The sequence below is a fragment of the Diospyros lotus genome, chromosome 10 (genome assembly GCF_014633365.1).
Source record: "Diospyros lotus cultivar Yz01 chromosome 10, ASM1463336v1, whole genome shotgun sequence".
Lineage (NCBI taxonomy): Eukaryota > Viridiplantae > Streptophyta > Magnoliopsida > Ericales > Ebenaceae > Diospyros > Diospyros lotus.
Genome location: NC_068347.1, coordinates 29,868,427 through 29,887,871, shown reverse-complemented (window position 1 = coordinate 29,887,871; position 19,445 = coordinate 29,868,427).

The window sequence follows — 19,445 nt, the reverse complement described above, 5'->3', positions numbered from 1 at the left end:
CCATGGAAAATATTATTTGGAGAAGGCCCAATGATTATTTTTAATCCTAATGAAGATTAAAAACCAATTTATAGAAATCTATTTTTATTTTTTATGTGAAAGCTTTATTAGGTGTGTTTTTTAGCTAAAATCCATTTAACTATTAGGTGGATATTATAGCTAAAATCCATTTAACTTTATGAGTGCTTTATTAGGTATGTATTTTAGTTAAAATCCATTTAATATTAGGTGTGTATTATAGCTAAAATCCATTTAACTTTAAGTGTGTGAGTGCCCATTAGATATAATTATGTCTAATTGAATAATTGAAATTGTGTGGTTTGTATTGCATCTTGTGGCCTATAAATAGCTCACTTGATTGCATTTGTAAGTGTGATTATTATTCTTGAATAAAAGTTTAGTTGTTTCCTTATAATTCTCTCTTTGAGAATTGTTCTTGTTCTTTCTTATTTTCTTTAGTACTTTCTCTTATAATCTTATTTTTTTTTTCTTTCTTCTTTTAAATTCTTATGTCATTTATTATTACTTTATTATTCACCGCCTAAATGGCCGGTTAATTTGTGCCCTTTAAATTTCTGTAATTTTAATTATTGTCATTTAATTATTCACCGCCTAAATGGCCGGTTAGTTTATGCTTTTAAATTTCTTGTCATTTAAATTCTGTTATTTAAATTACGTCATTTAAATTTCTGTCAATTAACTTTCAAATAAAAATGAGTAGTTAAATCTAATATTGGGTTAAGGCAAGGACAGTGTCCAATGCCAATGATTCCCAAAGAAAGCTGCGCTTTAAATAAGTAACATTAATTTAAATTTCAGTATGAGTGTGTATTAATTATTAAAAAATCACTAGGTTTGGATTGGAGCGTAAGCCTAACTTAGAGCTTTCATGCCATGTATGAGAGTTACTAGAACTGGAAACGCTATCATACCCAAACCCGGATGATTAATTTAGTTGTTTTGTATATTAATTGTAATTGGATTTATGGTAGTTGCTTAAATTATAATCCCGCATATCATGTATGGGGATTGCTTAACCTAAAACTATCATCATCTCTAATTGCATTTAATAACAAACCCTCATATCTGAAATTAAATTAATGTTGCTAATCTTTTATGCTAAAATTTGGGAATCAACGGGTTGGTACTGAAATTGTCTTAACTCAAGCACTATCCAAATTCATATTTTTACGTTTAATGTTTATTTCAATTTCTGCCTTACTTTATTTTCTAGTATCTGTTGTCTAAAAACAAAACCATAAAAAATCTTGTTGTCAATTTGTCCAAATGCGTGTGCGTGTGTGTGACATTCTTTTTCTTTTGCCATAAATAAATCTCTCAGTGGACGACCTGGATTCATCCAGAAAATATAAATTTAAATTTGGACTACAACTGCACTCGTACACTGGCGAGTATAAACCTCTCACTAAAATAAAAAAAATATAAAAGTTTTATTATGATTTGTTTTTATTGTGTTTTAATTGCAGGGTGAGAGTGCAGCCAAATTTTGGCGCCGTTGCCGGGGAGATTAAGGCAAAAACAAAAAGAAAAAAATAAAAAAATAAAAAGAAAAAAAGAATAAGCATCTCTTGATAAAATCGGTAACTCTATTTCTCTTTTACTTTATTTTTGTTTGTGCATTGTATATGAGACTGAGATCAGGTAGAATTTTGAAACAGTATTTTCATATCATTCTGAGTCTTTACCTGCAATTGGATTGTCAACTTTACACTCATGTCTCAAAATTACTACAATCTGTCTGCACAAGATACTTATCATGATGAAAATTATCATTTTGAATCTGATTTGTCTAGACCTCTTAAGGATTATCTATACCCTCTTAGACAAACCACTTTTGATTTGCAATCAGACACTACCTATTTGTTACCCACTTACCATGAAATTGAGGTTTGGTGTGCTGTGTGTGAGACTTCAGCTCATTTAACGGATGACTGCCCTATAATACCTGCTTTTAAGGAGGTATTGTATGGTCAATCCAGTTACACACACACACACAACTATGAGAGAATGTATTACCAGAACCATGAGGAAAACTACCATTCGGACTTTGATGCATATCACCTTAATTCACACTTTCATCCAAATTTCTCATGGGAAAATGATTTTGTAGCCCAACCACATGAGCACTTCCTTTCCCAGCCTCAATCATTTCAAACTAATGAAGGGTCTACATTCGATGCATATCAACCCCTTCATGGGAGTTCATTAGAAGATACCTTCAATCTATTTATGCAAGGCCAAATGGAAATTTTTACACAAATGTCCAAATGTCAAGAACATACCATTAGAGTTACAGAGGACATTAGGAACCAATTGACACAGCTAACACAGACTTTGAGCATGTCAGAGCCTGTCCATCCCAACTCACTCCAAATCCCATTAATAAAACCCATCATCAAAAGTGAAAGTCAGGAGCAGGACATAGGAGTGACTGTCTTAAAGAATGGAGAAATAATTGAGAAACTTGATGCCCCTAGGACAGTACACCCTTTGGTGCAAGAAGAGAGAGTGGTTGATCACAGTGAGGTAGATGTCAATGAAGCCTTGGAGGAAGAAAAAGACCAAAATGATGTAAGAAAAGAAGAAACCTGGGAGGAAGAAGAGGATAAAATTCGAGAGCCAAAATGTGAAAAAATCATAAGTTTATCCACATTTACCCCTCAATTTCTATCTTTTAGGTTAGTCGATATTATTGAGAATCAAATTAAACCAAACACGTGTGAGATGTTTGTGCAAATTAATGTGCCATACGCGGATATAATAAAACCAACACCTTCGGACGATATATTTTCAAAATATATATGTGCATTCATGAGAAAAATCAATTTATATAATTTTGAAAATAACTTTAAAAGTGGTGTAGTGAATGGGAGATATTATACGATTAGGTGGGCAACCACTCAGTTGATCCTTAATTGGAAGAAAAGAAAAAAAAAATTCTAAAAATAATAAAATAAAAATATATAATAAAATAATTTTTTATATATATATATACATATAAGTTGTTCCTTTTCTGCATTACTTAACTAGTGTTTCTCTATGTGCAGTCTAAATAAAATTTCTCCATACGAGTTTATGTATTGAAGACCGCCAGGTATGCCTATCTTCTATCCTTTTATTGCCAATTGAGGACAATGCGCAATTTAAGTTGGGGGGTAAGGTGTCTAAAAAAAAAAAAAAAAAAAATTAAAACAAAATTAATTAAAAAAAAATTGAATTGAGAGAGACAGAATTGACGCTGGTGGTAGCCATCTTTTCTTGGGCAGTGCAATCACACTGCCCTATAAAGAAAGAAGGCACACTGCCAAATGTTGAAAACAGAGGCGCCGAGCGTTGAAAAAAAAAAGGCACACTGCCAAATGTTGAAAAATGAGACGCTAAACGACGTCAAGTCTGACGGTGCAATTATGGCATGCCTCGAGTCGAGTGTAGAATAGTGATGCCCATTGCTCTATAAGAGACTCCATATCTGTATGAGGCAAGTCACCCCTCTTGAGCTCAATCTTCTCTCCTTTGTGTTATTCTCCGATCAGGTACTCTCATCCCTTTTGTAAAGTTTATAGTTCTTTACTTTCTTCTTAGTATAATTTAAAAAAAAAAAAAATGGATCTTTATCTCTCAAAAATTCACAAGTACTATCCATCTCTCCCGCAGAATGATTTGAAAAAAATTTATGTTGCTAGGTGTGAAAGACTTAGGTTGTTGATGCTTAATAACATCCCTGAAGATATTCGTTGGCTGATCGAAGCAAAAGTTCGATTAACTGGTGAAACTTCACCTAGTTTTAAGCATTTTCCAGGCTTAGGGAAGAGTAGTTTTGCGAAGAAAAGAAGAGCGAAAAGAGTGAATGGTTGTTACAAATGTGCTCGATGGACCTGTATCACACGATGCAAATCTGTGGGGTTTACGTCCATAAATCGAGAAGATAAAATTAGTTTCATAAAGGATGGACTGAGTAAGGAGTCTCTGGATGATATCCGATTGACTCTTGAGACGCATCCATGTGGAATAGTGCAAAGAGAACTTCTTGCTTTATGGACCCAGTTCAGAAGTGACCACCAACGCTATAGTCTTGGGAATCTGACTAAAAAAGACCCTGTTTGCTAATCTATAAGAAAATTGGATGGGAAGCTTATCCCCGCTTCATAGAAAGTGTTTAAGCCGTTTCTGGACGTAAAACCAGAGGAAGATGTGAGCCACAATCACAACTACTTATACATACGCATGATTTTTGTTTGTATTTATTTCCTGTTGAATTGTTGTATAGCTACTTTTGATCGCCAAACTTCTTTTCAGGACATACAAAAGGAACAAACATGGAAGGCCAGTTAGTTCGTCGAATCAATACCATATGCGTACTTTGTGGCTCTCAACTTGGGAGCGATATTTGTTACGCACTTGCAGCGAACGAACTTGGTAAAAAATTAGGAGAGAAAAAAATTAATTTGGTATATGGAGGGGGAAGTCGTGGATTGAATGGTTATGTTTCACAATCTGTACATCTTGGAAATTCATCTGTGGTAGGTATAATGCCAATCCCTTTAGCTGAACCACATATTTCCGGGATTACACGCGGTCAACTTATAGAAACGACTTCTATGTCTGAGCGCATGGCTTGTAAGATTTATCAGTCAGATGCCTTCATTGCTTTACCAGGAGGTTTTGGAACACTTGAACAAATCTTTTGTATAATCTCCTGGGCCAAGAGTAATCTCCATACCAAACCCATTGGACTTTTAAATGTTAACCATTTTTTCGATGGGTTACTCTCCTTTCTTGATCAGGCTGTGGACCAACAGTTCATTTCTCGTTCAGCAAGAAAGATTCTCATTTCTGCATCCACCATTGATAAGCTACTAGAGAAATTACATGCTTATGTTCCACAGTACGATCCTCATGAGCCTCGGATAGACTGGTCTAAGGCAATTAGTAACAAGCGCCAAAGGGGTCCGATTAATTTAGATTTATCACTGTGAGAAATGCTCTTTATTAAGATGGCTGAGTAAGGAGTACTTTTTGTACTCTTGAGACGCATCTAGTTATTGTACAACTCGCAGAATTTTTCTTGATTGTGTTCTTTAAAACAAAAAAAAAAAAAACAAAACAAAACAAAACAAAACTGTGGAATGTTGTTAGCAAAGTCTTTGATAAGATGGCTGAGTAAGGAGTACTTTTTGTACTCTTGAGACGCATTTTGCTTATCTTATGACTTGCATGAAATTTTTATTTTGGTGTGAAAATATAAATATATATATGGTGTGTTCATTTGTTGTTTAAGTTTTAGCAGTTCACAGCAAATCTATGGACTTGTGGAGTTACAGGTATTCCTAACAACCCTGATTTATTACTGCAATTCAAGTTGGGGGGTGTAAGGTCTAGTCATGAATCATCTGGTTTATATTTAACTGTGAGTTTGTAATTACTAGTTTGTAGTCTTGTGGGAATTGATTATCTTTATCTGCTCTTATAAAAAAAAAAAAATTATTATGTGTTTTAAATAATGCTATTCCTAAAGCTTTAAAGTTATGCACTGATAGCCGGTTAAGTTTGCAATACGAAACATGAATGCATTGATTTCTCATTTGAAAACGTTTATGCATGAGAATAAGTAATTTACATTCATCAGGGATTCAAAATTTAGAAATTGGTTATCGGTCATAAAGTCAAAGGTAACAGTAATTAGCTGATTAGTACATTGAATGATCCCTCAAGAGAAGTGGAGACTATTACCCAAGCAAGTGTTTGAGCCTAATAACCATTAATTCTGAGTGAAATAACACTTACTCTAAATATGCTCTCTTGTTTATCTTATCTTTTCAATGGCTTCAAAATATCAATTCGCTTTGAATGTCTAGTATGATAGCGGATGAATTTGACTGGTTTCAAACTATGAATTAGATGACTGAGAAGCATGATAGGGGGATCAATTTCTTTCATTTTGAGCCTATTTTTTTCTTTAAATCAACCTCTTGTTAGCCCATTTGAGCCATTTGTAGTACAACTTCTTTCGTTACCCTCGTTTAACCCATAACCATATGAATTTTATCCAACCTGGTGTGATTTTGGGAATTAGTCTGTTTATCTATTTTCATATTTAAAAAGAAAAAGAAAAAAAAAAGAGAAAAAAAAAAGAAGAAAAAAAAGTGAAAAAAAAGGGGGCAAATTCTCTTAGCTATTCAGCATAACTGTTTCAAAATGAATGCTAAAAAAAAAAAAAAAAAAATCCCGACACACCCTTTGCACACTCTACATTTTCTTTGACAACCCGTATTAACCTTATAGCCCCATTACAACCCAGTCCGGTCCCTTTTGATGCTATAAATCATGTGATCTCAGAATTCGAGTTTGGAGTAGGGAATCATGTTTAAATTCAGAAGTTACTCATCTAGAGCATTATTCCAATCATGAAGCTATGTCAATTTCCTTGTTCTTTCATGAAAATACGTTGCTTGTATTTGGGATGACACCGAGTTTTGAACTTGTTCTGCATTTACTCTTATAACGGTGCACCCCCTTGTGTGTACACCTGAGGAATCCTTTTTATTGGAGAGAAAATCCATAGTAAGATTTGAAGTCAAAACTTCGAGGGAGTAAGTCTGTGTGTTGGTTATCCTAATTTCCATTCCTGAGATTGTATGACCTTTAACCAAAAATCTGATTTAGAATGCTAAATTATTTATTTAATTTTATGCATTTCGGTTTCGAATTTGAAATTTTTACATTCATACAGTTATTGTGAATAAAGTTTGGCAGGTGTATAATTTGCTTGCTAAGGGACTAGCAATGTTTAAGTTGGGGGGTATGATTAGTGGTTAATTTTGTAAAAATTTTGTTATAATTATACCCTTCTTTCGATCTTAAATATGGTTTAAATTAGATATTAATATATATTTTATGGTTATATGTAAATTTAAATTGAAAGATGAATGAAATGAAGTTCTAAAGTAAATAATAATAATATATAAAATTATATATAATACATATATATCATTATATGCATGCATGTAATATATATATAATATAATCTAATATATATATGTGCCATGTGTAATACATATATATAATATATAATTTATTAATAACATTAAATTATTTTTATTTTTTTTAGGCATGAAGAATTCAAGCCCATGAAGACTTAAAGTCCATGAAGAATTCAAGTCCATGAAGAAATCAAACCCATGGAGAAATCAAGTCCATAAAGAAATCAAACCCATAAAAAATTAAAGTCCATGAAGAATTCAAGGCCATGAAGAATTAAGGCCCAATTTGAGCAACCCATGAAAAATATTATTTGGAGAAGGCCCAAGGATTATTTTTAATCCTAATGAAGATTAAAAACCAATTTATAGAAATCTATTTTTATTTTTTATGTGAGAGCTTTATTAGGTGTGTTTTTTAGCTAAAATCCATTTAACTATTAGGTGGATATTATAGCTAAAATCCATTTAACTTTATGAGTACTTTATTAGGTATGTATTTTAGTTAAAATCCATTTAATATTAGGTGTGTATTATAGCTAAAATCCATTTAACTTTAAGTGTGTGAGTGCACATTAGATATAATTATGTCTAATTGAATAATTGAAATTGTGTGATTTGTATTGCATCTTGTGGCCTATAAATAGCTCACTTGATTGCATTTGTAAGTGTGATTATTATTCTTGAATAAAAGTTTAGTTGTTTCCTTATAATTCTCTCTTTGAGAATTGTTCTTGTTCTTTCTTATTTTCTTTAGTACTTTCTCTTATAATCTTACTTTTTTTTTCTTTCTTCTTTTAAATTCTTATGTCATTTATTATTACTTTATTATTCACCGCCTAAATGGCCGGTTAATTTGTGCCCTTTAAATTTCTGTAATTTTAATTCTTGTCATTTAATTATTCACCGCCTAAATGGCCGGTTAGTTTATGCTTTTAAATTTCTTGTCATTTAAATTCTGTTATTTAAATTACGTCATTTAAATTTCTGTCAATTAACTTTCAAATAAAAATGAGTAGTTAAATCTAATATTGGGTTAAGGCAAGGACAGTGTCCAATGCCAATGATTCCCAAAGAAAGCTGCGCTTTAAATAAGTAACATTAATTTAAATTTCAGTATGAGTGTGTATTAATTATTAAAAAATCACTAGGTTTGGATTGGAGCGTAAGCCTAACTTAGAGCTTTCATGCCATGTATGAGAGTTACTAGAACTGGAAACGCTATCATACCCAAACCCGGATGATTAATTTAGTTGTTTTGTATATTAATTGTAATTGGATTTATGGTAGTTGCTTAAATTATAATCCCGCATATCATGTATGGGGATTGCTTAACCTAAAACTATCATCATCTCTAATTGCATTTAATAACAAACCCTCATATCTGAAATTAAATTAATGTTGCTAATCTTTTATGCTAAAATTTGGGAATCAACGGGTTGGTACTGAAATTGTCTTAACTCAAGCACTATCCAAATTCATATTTTTACGTTTAATGTTTATTTCAATTTCTGCCTTACTTTATTTTCTAGTATCTGTTGTCTAAAAACAAAACCATAAAAAATCTTGTTGTCAATTTGTCCAAATGCGTGTGCGTGTGTGTGACATTCTTTTTCTTTTGCCATAAATAAATCTCTCAGTGGACGACCTGGATTCATCCAGAAAATATAAATTTAAATTTGGACTACAACTGCACTCGTACACTGGCGAGTATAAACCTCTCACTAAAATAAAAAAAATATAAAAGTTTTATTATGATTTGTTTTTATTGTGTTTTAATTGCAGGGTGAGAGTGCAGCCAAATTTTGGCGCCGTTGCCGGGGAGATTAAGGCAAAAACAAAAAGAAAAAAATAAAAAAATAAAAAGAAAAAAAGAATAAGCATCTCTTGATAAAATCGGTAACTCTATTTCTCTTTTACTTTATTTTTGTTTGTGCATTGTATATGAGACTGAGATCAGGTAGAATTTTGAAACAGTATTTTCATATCATTCTGAGTCTTTACCTGCAATTGGATTGTCAACTTTACACTCATGTCTCAAAATTACTACAATCTGTCTGCACAAGATACTTATCATGATGAAAATTATCATTTTGAATCTGATTTGTCTAGACCTCTTAAGGATTATCTATACCCTCTTAGACAAACCACTTTTGATTTGCAATCAGACACTACCTATTTGTTACCCACTTACCATGAAATTGAGGTTTGGTGTGCTGTGTGTGAGACTTCAGCTCATTTAACGGATGACTGCCCTATAATACCTGCTTTTAAGGAGGTATTGTATGGTCAATCCAGTTACACACACACACACAACTATGAGAGAATGTATTACCAGAACCATGAGGAAAACTACCATTCGGACTTTGATGCATATCACCTTAATTCACACTTTCATCCAAATTTCTCATGGGAAAATGATTTTGTAGCCCAACCACATGAGCACTTCCTTTCCCAGCCTCAATCATTTCAAACTAATGAAGGGTCTACATTCGATGCATATCAACCCCTTCATGGGAGTTCATTAGAAGATACCTTCAATCTATTTATGCAAGGCCAAATGGAAATTTTTACACAAATGTCCAAATGTCAAGAACATACCATTAGAGTTACAGAGGACATTAGGAACCAATTGACACAGCTAACACAGACTTTGAGCATGTCAGAGCCTGTCCATCCCAACTCACTCCAAATCCCATTAATAAAACCCATCATCAAAAGTGAAAGTCAGGAGCAGGACATAGGAGTGACTGTCTTAAAGAATGGAGAAATAATTGAGAAACTTGATGCCCCTAGGACAGTACACCCTTTGGTGCAAGAAGAGAGAGTGGTTGATCACAGTGAGGTAGATGTCAATGAAGCCTTGGAGGAAGAAAAAGACCAAAATGATGTAAGAAAAGAAGAAACCTGGGAGGAAGAAGAGGATAAAATTCGAGAGCCAAAATGTGAAAAAATCATAAGTTTATCCACATTTACCCCTCAATTTCTATCTTTTAGGTTAGTCGATATTATTGAGAATCAAATTAAACCAAACACGTGTGAGATGTTTGTGCAAATTAATGTGCCATACGCGGATATAATAAAACCAACACCTTCGGACGATATATTTTCAAAATATATATATGTGCATTCATGAGAAAAATCAATTTATATAATTTTGAAAATAACTTTAAAAGTGGTGTAGTGAATGGGAGATATTATACGATTAGGTGGGCAACCACTCAGTTGATCCTTAATTGGAAGAAAAGAAAAAAAAAATTCTAAAAATAATAAAATAAAAATATATAATAAAATAATTTTTTATATATATATATATACATATAAGTTGTTCCTTTTCTGCATTACTTAACTAGTGTTTCTCTATGTGCAGTCTAAATAAAATTTCTCCATACGAGTTTATGTATTGAAGACCGCCAGGTATGCCTATCTTCTATCCTTTTATTGCCAATTGAGGACAATGCGCAATTTAAGTTGGGGGGTAAGGTGTCTAAAAAAAAAAAAAAAAAAAAATTAAAACAAAATTAATTAAAAAAAAATTGAATTGAGAGAGACAGAATTGACGCTGGTGGTAGCCATCTTTTCTTGGGCAGTGCAATCACACTGCCCTATAAAGAAAGAAGGCACACTGCCAAATGTTGAAAACAGAGGCGCCGAGCGTTGAAAAAAAAAAGGCACACTGCCAAATGTTGAAAAATGAGACGCTAAACGACGTCAAGTCTGACGGTGCAATTATGGCATGCCTCGAGTCGAGTGTAGAATAGTGATGCCCATTGCTCTATAAGAGACTCCATATCTGTATGAGGCAAGTCACCCCTCTTGAGCTCAATCTTCTCTCCTTTGTGTTATTCTCCGATCAGGTACTCTCATCCCTTTTGTAAAGTTTATAGTTCTTTACTTTCTTCTTAGTATAATTTAAAAAAAAAAAAAATGGATCTTTATCTCTCAAAAATTCACAAGTACTATCCATCTCTCCCGCAGAATGATTTGAAAAAAATTTATGTTGCTAGGTGTGAAAGACTTAGGTTGTTGATGCTTAATAACATCCCTGAAGATATTCGTTGGCTGATCGAAGCAAAAGTTCGATTAACTGGTGAAACTTCACCTAGTTTTAAGCATTTTCCAGGCTTAGGGAAGAGTAGTTTTGCGAAGAAAAGAAGAGCGAAAAGAGTGAATGGTTGTTACAAATGTGCTCGATGGACCTGTATCACACGATGCAAATCTGTGGGGTTTACGTCCATAAATCGAGAAGATAAAATTAGTTTCATAAAGGATGGACTGAGTAAGGAGTCTCTGGATGATATCCGATTGACTCTTGAGACGCATCCATGTGGAATAGTGCAAAGAGAACTTCTTGCTTTATGGACCCAGTTCAGAAGTGACCACCAACGCTATAGTCTTGGGAATCTGACTAAAAAAGACCCTGTTTGCTAATCTATAAGAAAATTGGATGGGAAGCTTATCCCCGCTTCATAGAAAGTGTTTAAGCCGTTTCTGGACGTAAAACCAGAGGAAGATGTGAGCCACAATCACAACTACTTATACATACGCATGATTTTTGTTTGTATTTATTTCCTGTTGAATTGTTGTATAGCTACTTTTGATCGCCAAACTTCTTTTCAGGACATACAAAAGGAACAAACATGGAAGGCCAGTTAGTTCGTCGAATCAATACCATATGCGTACTTTGTGGCTCTCAACTTGGGAGCGATATTTGTTACGCACTTGCAGCGAACGAACTTGGTAAAAAATTAGGAGAGAAAAAAATTAATTTGGTATATGGAGGGGGAAGTCGTGGATTGAATGGTTATGTTTCACAATCTGTACATCTTGGAAATTCATCTGTGGTAGGTATAATGCCAATCCCTTTAGCTGAACCACATATTTCCGGGATTACACGCGGTCAACTTATAGAAACGACTTCTATGTCTGAGCGCATGGCTTGTAAGATTTATCAGTCAGATGCCTTCATTGCTTTACCAGGAGGTTTTGGAACACTTGAACAAATCTTTTGTATAATCTCCTGGGCCAAGAGTAATCTCCATACCAAACCCATTGGACTTTTAAATGTTAACCATTTTTTCGATGGGTTACTCTCCTTTCTTGATCAGGCTGTGGACCAACAGTTCATTTCTCGTTCAGCAAGAAAGATTCTCATTTCTGCATCCACCATTGATAAGCTACTAGAGAAATTACATGCTTATGTTCCACAGTACGATCCTCATGAGCCTCGGATAGACTGGTCTAAGGCAATTAGTAACAAGCGCCAAAGGGGTCCGATTAATTTAGATTTATCACTGTGAGAAATGCTCTTTATTAAGATGGCTGAGTAAGGAGTACTTTTTGTACTCTTGAGACGCATCTAGTTATTGTACAACTCGCAGAATTTTTCTTGATTGTGTTCTTTAAAACAAAAAAAAAAAAAACAAAACAAAACAAAACAAAACTGTGGAATGTTGTTAGCAAAGTCTTTGATAAGATGGCTGAGTAAGGAGTACTTTTTGTACTCTTGAGACGCATTTTGCTTATCTTATGACTTGCATGAAATTTTTATTTTGGTGTGAAAATATAAATATATATATGGTGTGTTCATTTGTTGTTTAAGTTTTAGCAGTTCACAGCAAATCTATGGACTTGTGGAGTTACAGGTATTCCTAACAACCCTGATTTATTACTGCAATTCAAGTTGGGGGGTGTAAGGTCTAGTCATGAATCATCTGGTTTATATTTAACTGTGAGTTTGTAATTACTAGTTTGTAGTCTTGTGGGAATTGATTATCTTTATCTGCTCTTATAAAAAAAAAAAAATTATTATGTGTTTTAAATAATGCTATTCCTAAAGCTTTAAAGTTATGCACTGATAGCCGGTTAAGTTTGCAATACGAAACATGAATGCATTGATTTCTCATTTGAAAACGTTTATGCATGAGAATAAGTAATTTACATTCATCAGGGATTCAAAATTTAGAAATTGGTTATCGGTCATAAAGTCAAAGGTAACAGTAATTAGCTGATTAGTACATTGAATGATCCCTCAAGAGAAGTGGAGACTATTACCCAAGCAAGTGTTTGAGCCTAATAACCATTAATTCTGAGTGAAATAACACTTACTCTAAATATGCTCTCTTGTTTATCTTATCTTTTCAATGGCTTCAAAATATCAATTCGCTTTGAATGTCTAGTATGATAGCGGATGAATTTGACTGGTTTCAAACTATGAATTAGATGACTGAGAAGCATGATAGGGGGATCAATTTCTTTCATTTTGAGCCTATTTTTTTCTTTAAATCAACCTCTTGTTAGCCCATTTGAGCCATTTGTAGTACAACTTCTTTCGTTACCCTCGTTTAACCCATAACCATATGAATTTTATCCAACCTGGTGTGATTTTGGGAATTAGTCTGTTTATCTATTTTCATATTTAAAAAGAAAAAGAAAAAAAAAAGAGAAAAAAAAAAGAAGAAAAAAAAGTGAAAAAAAAGGGGGCAAATTCTCTTAGCTATTCAGCATAACTGTTTCAAAATGAATGCTAAAAAAAAAAAAAAAAAAATCCCGACACACCCTTTGCACACTCTACATTTTCTTTGACAACCCGTATTAACCTTATAGCCCCATTACAACCCAGTCCGGTCCCTTTTGATGCTATAAATCATGTGATCTCAGAATTCGAGTTTGGAGTAGGGAATCATGTTTAAATTCAGAAGTTACTCATCTAGAGCATTATTCCAATCATGAAGCTATGTCAATTTCCTTGTTCTTTCATGAAAATACGTTGCTTGTATTTGGGATGACACCGAGTTTTGAACTTGTTCTGCATTTACTCTTATAACGGTGCACCCCCTTGTGTGTACACCTGAGGAATCCTTTTTATTGGAGAGAAAATCCATAGTAAGATTTGAAGTCAAAACTTCGAGGGAGTAAGTCTGTGTGTTGGTTATCCTAATTTCCATTCCTGAGATTGTATGACCTTTAACCAAAAATCTGATTTAGAATGCTAAATTATTTATTTAATTTTATGCATTTCGGTTTCGAATTTGAAATTTTTACATTCATACAGTTATTGTGAATAAAGTTTGGCAGGTGTATAATTTGCTTGCTAAGGGACTAGCAATGTTTAAGTTGGGGGGTATGATTAGTGGTTAATTTTGTAAAAATTTTGTTATAATTATACCCTTCTTTCGATCTTAAATATGGTTTAAATTAGATATTAATATATATTTTATGGTTATATGTAAATTTAAATTGAAAGATGAATGAAATGAAGTTCTAAAGTAAATAATAATAATATATAAAATTATATATAATACATATATATCATTATATGCATGCATGTAATATATATATAATATAATCTAATATATATATGTGCCATGTGTAATACATATATATAATATATAATTTATTAATAACATTAAATTATTTTTATTTTTTTTAGGCATGAAGAATTCAAGCCCATGAAGACTTAAAGTCCATGAAGAATTCAAGTCCATGAAGAAATCAAACCCATGGAGAAATCAAGTCCATAAAGAAATCAAACCCATGAAAAATTAAAGTCCATGAAGAATTCAAGGCCATGAAGAATTAAGGCCCAATTTGAGCAACCCATGAAAAATATTATTTGGAGAAGGCCCAAGGATTATTTTTAATCCTAATGAAGATTAAAAACCAATTTATAGAAATCTATTTTTATTTTTTATGTGAGAGCTTTATTAGGTGTGTTTTTTAGCTAAAATCCATTTAACTATTAGGTGGATATTATAGCTAAAATCCATTTAACTTTATGAGTACTTTATTAGGTATGTATTTTAGTTAAAATCCATTTAATATTAGGTGTGTATTATAGCTAAAATCCATTTAACTTTAAGTGTGTGAGTGCACATTAGATATAATTATGTCTAATTGAATAATTGAAATTGTGTGATTTGTATTGCATCTTGTGGCCTATAAATAGCTCACTTGATTGCATTTGTAAGTGTGATTATTATTCTTGAATAAAAGTTTAGTTGTTTCCTTATAATTCTCTCTTTGAGAATTGTTCTTGTTCTTTCTTATTTTCTTTAGTACTTTCTCTTATAATCTTACTTTTTTTTTCTTTCTTCTTTTAAATTCTTATGTCATTTATTATTACTTTATTATTCACCGCCTAAATGGCCGGTTAATTTGTGCCCTTTAAATTTCTGTAATTTTAATTCTTGTCATTTAATTATTCACCGCCTAAATGGCCGGTTAGTTTATGCTTTTAAATTTCTTGTCATTTAAATTCTGTTATTTAAATTACGTCATTTAAATTTCTGTCAATTAACTTTCAAATAAAAATGAGTAGTTAAATCTAATATTGGGTTAAGGCAAGGACAGTGTCCAATGCCAATGATTCCCAAAGAAAGCTGCGCTTTAAATAAGTAACATTAATTTAAATTTCAGTATGAGTGTGTATTAATTATTAAAAAATCACTAGGTTTGGATTGGAGCGTAAGCCTAACTTAGAGCTTTCATGCCATGTATGAGAGTTACTAGAACTGGAAACGCTATCATACCCAAACCCGGATGATTAATTTAGTTGTTTTGTATATTAATTGTAATTGGATTTATGGTAGTTGCTTAAATTATAATCCCGCATATCATGTATGGGGATTGCTTAACCTAAAACTATCATCATCTCTAATTGCATTTAATAACAAACCCTCATATCTGAAATTAAATTAATGTTGCTAATCTTTTATGCTAAAATTTGGGAATCAACGGGTTGGTACTGAAATTGTCTTAACTCAAGCACTATCCAAATTCATATTTTTACGTTTAATGTTTATTTCAATTTCTGCCTTACTTTATTTTCTAGTATCTGTTGTCTAAAAACAAAACCATAAAAAATCTTGTTGTCAATTTGTCCAAATGCGTGTGCGTGTGTGTGACATTCTTTTTCTTTTGCCATAAATAAATCTCTCAGTGGACGACCTGGATTCATCCAGAAAATATAAATTTAAATTTGGACTACAACTGCACTCGTACACTGGCGAGTATAAACCTCTCACTAAAATAAAAAAAATATAAAAGTTTTATTATGATTTGTTTTTATTGTGTTTTAATTGCAGGGTGAGAGTGCAGCCAAATTTTGGCGCCGTTGCCGGGGAGATTAAGGCAAAAACAAAAAGAAAAAAATAAAAAAATAAAAAGAAAAAAAGAATAAGCATCTCTTGATAAAATCGGTAACTCTATTTCTCTTTTACTTTATTTTTGTTTGTGCATTGTATATGAGACTGAGATCAGGTAGAATTTTGAAACAGTATTTTCATATCATTCTGAGTCTTTACCTGCAATTGGATTGTCAACTTTACACTCATGTCTCAAAATTACTACAATCTGTCTGCACAAGATACTTATCATGATGAAAATTATCATTTTGAATCTGATTTGTCTAGACCTCTTAAGGATTATCTATACCCTCTTAGGCAAACCACTTTTGATTTGCAATCAGACACTACCCAAGAATTAAAATCGCAGAAATTTAAAGGCACAAATTAACCGGCCATTTAGGCGGTGAATAATAAAGTAATAATAAATAGCATAAGAATTTAAAAGAAAAAAAGAAGGAAGTAAGATCACAAGAGAGAATACTAAAGAAAAGGGGAAAGAACAAGAACAATTCTCAAAGAGAGAATTATAAGGAAACAACTAAACTTTGATTCAAGAATAATAATCACACTTATAAATGCAATCAAGTGATCTATTTATAGGCCACAAGATGCAATACAAACCACACAATTTCAATTATTCAACTAGACATAATTATATCTAATGGGCACTCACACACTTAAAGTTAAATGGATTTTAGCTATAATACACACCTAATATTAAATGGATTTTAGCTAAAATACATACCTAATAAAGCATTCATAAAGTTAAATGGATTTTAGCTATAATATCCACCTAATAGTTAAGTGGATTTTAGCTAAAAAACACACCTAATAAAGCTCTCACATAAAAAATAAAAATAGATTTCTATAAATTGATTTTTAATCTTCATTAGGATTAAAAATAATTCTTGGGCCTTCTCCAAATAATATCTTCCATGGGTTGCTCAAATTGGGCCTTAATTCTTCATGGGCTTAAATTCTTCATGGACTTTAATTTTTCATGTGCTTGATTTCTTCATGGACTTGAATTCTTCATGGGCTTGATTTCTCCATGGGTTTGATTTCTTCATGGACTTGAATTCTTCATGGACTTTAAGTCTTCATGGGCTTGAATTCTTCATGCCTAAAAAAATAAAAATAATTTAATGTTATTAATAAATTATATATTATATATATGTATTACACATGGCACATATATATATTATATTATATTATATATATATTACATGCATGCATATAATGATGTATATGTATTATATATAATTTTATATATTATTATTATTATTATTAAATTTTACTTTAAAATTTCATTTCATTCATTTTTCAATTTAAACTTGCATATAACCATAAAATATATAGTAATATCTAATTTAAACTATTTTTAAGATCAAAAGAAGGGTATAATTATAACAAAATTTTTATAAAATTAACCACTAATCAGCCATCAAGAATATATCATTCATCAATTTTTTGAGATCTAAGAGATTGACGGCAAAGCCCTTTGATTTAACCAATGATAGATTTGAGAGACATGAAGGATCGAAACTTCTTCAGATAAAATCACTTGAACTCAAGGATTGATGGGGATTTATCTAGAGTTTGATTTCCAATAGATTTGGACATGATACCATTTGATATTTTTTTTTTCAGCAAGATTCCTTGAATTTTTGCAAGGGCTATAGCATTTGTATTTGCACATTTGATTTGGAATATTGTGAGGATTTATGCCATAGTCTTTTTGTTCCATCCATAGGATTCGAGAAACTATATAATCACTTTTAGTGAAAGAGAATGGGATGGAAATTCACTTCCTTCTAAATAAAGACACTAGGAAATTTCTTATAACTTGTCATGGATCACTAGTGTTCTTTTTAGCTATTTTGCCTCCAAGATGGGATTTCTTAGGATTGGATTGAAATCTAGCATATAGGCAAACACTAAACACAATGTTCATCCTATTAGCTATAAAATATAGCAATTGTCCAATCATATTTCTATATAGCTCATTTTCCACCATTTGGCATTTCCCATATTTGTTTAGGCTTGATGTACTATTCTTTTGAGATGCAACTTTTCAAAAATATTAAATTTCTTAAGAATATGTAATTTTTTGCTAATATTTTGGGAGAAGTTTATTGGCTTTGTGTAACCTTCAGCCTTTCTTCTTTTATGCTTGTTGAGTCTCTCGACTTATTTTATTTTTTCATCACTCCAGGCAGTGGCAGCGTGGGCCATGGGTAAGAAAGTCAGCTTTTAGCGGCAAAGTCGGTATGGTGTACAGGCAGTCCCATCAATCCCTATCAACTCTAATGTCTGAGTAGGGTTTACTCTATTATTTTGTACTATGTTAGGTTTTTTCTCGAGTCTCGTGTATGTCGGCACATGAGTCTATGTTTATTTATTTATCATGTGACCGATGTGCTAGCGGGGTACCCGTAGTGCATGTATGTGTTTAGCTTTGCTTTCGTTGTCCTTATTTTTATGTATGCATGCCAGAGTGGTTTTGGTCTTGTGTACCATTCTTTTTCCCTTCCGTAGGCGCTTCCGTTCGGATAGTCCGGGTGGTTGGGATATTCGGGTGGGGGTGCTTACATTTCATGATTTCAAATGTATTTCTAAATTGTACAAAATTACTCATTTATACATTTGGCTAGCAAGTGATTTGCATGCGCACTGATATAGTAGTTTTTCGGCATCTCCTCAACACTCTATCTTTTTTTCTCTTCGACATCTTCTTTCTTATTATATCTCCGACAACATCTCCTTAACTCTCTCTTTCTTTGCCATCTCCTCAACTCCTTATCTTTCTCTGATGTATGCGTCTCCTCAACTTCTTCTCTCTCTTCGGTTACGTTTCTTCTCTCTCCATTGTCTCTTGTGCCTCTTAAAAGAAATGCTACCCCTGATTGACGCCATTTTCTCTCCATTATCAGTGACCCATCTAAGCCAACCGACCTATGTAGTCCAACTAGAAGAGATGTAGGAGAAAAAAAGAGTCGCAACCAGAGAAAGAGTTGAAAAGACGTTGAAAAACTATCATGTCAATGATTTTATATAGTTTAAAGATACATTTGAAATTATAAAAAGTATACAAATATGCTTGTAGCTTAAGTTTTGGAACAAATTTGAAACTATAAAAAATTCAAAGTTCTAAAAAAAAAATACAAAAGTTTAGGCGTAAATATGTTTTTGGCCTAATAAATACAAAGCTTTTTAATAACCAATGCATGTAGTTTACGGCTAGTTGTGTGAAACACCGTTAAATTAATCGACTCTTTTTACTCTCCACACTTTTATTAATATACATACTTTTTGGTGT